We start from the raw sequence: 2,712 nt of genomic DNA, 5'->3' as shown, positions 1-2,712 counted from the left end.
ACGTCATCCTCATTAGTTCGACAACCTAACAAGAAGAAGAAGAAGAAGAAGAAGAAGAAGAAGAAGAAGAAGAAGAAGAAGAAGAAGAAGAAGAAGAAGAAGAAGATGATGATGATGATGATGATGAAGAAGAAGAAGAAGGAAGAGGCGGGAGTGAAAGAAGAGGTCAAGAATATAAGCGTGATTCAACATCAATGCCCTTTATATATTATTTGAAGTATTTAGATAAATATCTCACCACTCATCCACGCTATCACCAAAAGAAATTGTCATTTGATGATGATTGAGAACAGCCCTTAACTTTTTTTTTTGGAGGGGTGGCCACCTGGTATTCTAACTCTTCTGATCTGATCTTCTATCCATGTCTCACTGCATTCCTACGATAATTGACTCCTAATAGCATTGTAAAAGAGGACATAATATATCACTGGATACACCTTTTGTCCTATACGTTTTTATTCCCATACTCATACGAAACGCTTTTATAAAAATTGGCCAGAAAATTCTTGCGTGAAATATCGACCAATTCAAATAGATGTACCTTGACTTGTCAAAAATGTGACCCTTCGTCTCGAAACGGTATTATGTCGGAATGAATTGGACCCCGAAAAGTGACTTTAGAATTAAATGATGGTAAATACCAATTTTTGAGCTTTTTAATTGTGAGAAATTGTCTTCATTCTGTAACATAACAATTCGAAACAAACCCCAAGTTTCATGTTTTTGTCAATAAATTCAATTTTTGCACCCAAGTCATCTCGACATAATACCGTCTAGAGACGATGAGCCACAAATATTCAAACCGTAGCCTTTAAAAAAGAGAGAAGAGAGTTTTTGACAAGATGAGAGTCTTTTTTTAATGCAAGTAATTGTAAGAAATTTCTGGCCAAATTAAAATAAAAAAGTAATTTGTCAGACTAAGGCAGTTGTTGTACTGTCGTACTATATAAAAACACATTTTTTAAATTTTGGCTAGAAAACTCGTCCGTCAAATATCGATGGATTATAGGACCCTCTTCTTGTCAAAAAAAAAAAAAAAATCCCCAAAAAATCGTAAACCGAGGACTTCAGACGTTTGAGATATTTTTACAAGATGGAGGTCTTTGTAATCAATTGATAATTGAAGAAAGAGCGAGTTTAACCCTCTCCTCACCAACCATATGAAAATCGCCACATTCGTTACGATGCAACTGACAATTTTCTCATTCTGATGTCTCTTGTACATCTGCTTTGATTACAGCTATAAATACTAACCACTGTGTTGTAGATATCATTTTGCTGAACAAAATTCAAATTCTGTATAGAATGCACTTGTTACTTTTTTGTTTGAATAGGAAAATTCTATTTTGTGTCGGGTGGGTGTGAATTTTCGGGGGGAATTCTAAAAATAGCTAGAAAGGAGAGAATTAATGTCCAAAATTTTTTAAAGTGCGTTTTTTCCGGAATAAATCAGTAGCTAGGCTATAACTTGTACCTCTTACAATTCATTCAACAATAATAGAGCATATACAACGAAGGCAAATCCAGTTTTGACAAGGTTATTTGTGACTCACCGTCTCTAAACGGTATTATGTCGGGATGACTTGGGTGCAAAAAATTGAATTTATTGACAAAAACACGAAACTTGGGGTTTGTTTCGATTTGTTATGTTAGAGAATGAAGACAATATCTCACAATACAAAAGCTCAAAAATTGGTATTTACTATCAATTTAATTCTAAAGTCACTTTTCGGGGTCCAATTCATTCCGACATAATACCGTTTCGAGACGAAGGGTCACATATTATACAACGAAGGCAAATCCAGTTTTGACAAGGGTATTTAATACCTATCAGTGTTCGCTGATTCAATTTAGAATGTGTTTTATTGTGTTTGGACTCAGTGTAGGTATTTACGTCTGCTTGCTGTAGTATGTATGTATGGCGGATGTGGACAAAAATGTGTTCTATGATTATCAAACATTCCGGTCATTCTTCATTCAACATTCCGCAGCACCAGTGGTCAACAACAACAAAAGGTAGTCTCCGGAAAGGCCATAAGGCTAAGGCCTATGCAGACGGAGATTATCCCGGTTTCGGTCGCGTTAAACTGACAGTAACAATGGCATTGATGAATGCTGGGAAAGTAAAAAAATAACACCCCCCACAAAAAAACAAAAAAAAAAAAAAAAACAAAAAAAAACCCCCAACAAAACAAACAAGAAAAACAAACAAAAACAAAAACAATAAAATAAACAAACAAAAAACAAAAAACAAAACAACAACAACAACCCCCCCCAAAAAAAACAAACAAAAAAAAAAAAAAAAACAAACAATAAAACCCCCCCAAAAAAACCCCAACCACACGAGTTTATATATAGCGCAATATCCACTAAACATACTCAAAGCTCTTTACAAAAGGACCCTGGCCAGGAAAACAGGATGAATGAACATAAAGCTGCACACTATTTCCTGCCCATCAATGATTTTGTTTATTCATCCTAACAACAACACTATTATCTCATTTGTCTGTAGTATTTCATTCATCCTGTTTTTGTTGATAATGGGGAAACCCGAAACGTCCATTTTTTCTGTTTTCGTGTATTAAATTGAAACTTGCATTCAATTTCACATTGTTATTTATCGCACTAATCATCATCATCATCATCATCATCATCATCATCATCATCATCATCATCATCATCATCACCATCATCATCACCATCATCATCATC

Source organism: Berghia stephanieae, chromosome 7 (genome assembly GCF_034508935.2).
Source record: "Berghia stephanieae isolate SIO BIC M18660-M18661 chromosome 7, UCSD_Bste_1.3, whole genome shotgun sequence".
NCBI classification, from domain to species: domain Eukaryota; kingdom Metazoa; phylum Mollusca; class Gastropoda; order Nudibranchia; family Aeolidiidae; genus Berghia; species Berghia stephanieae.
This window is presented reverse-complemented; position numbering follows the sequence as displayed.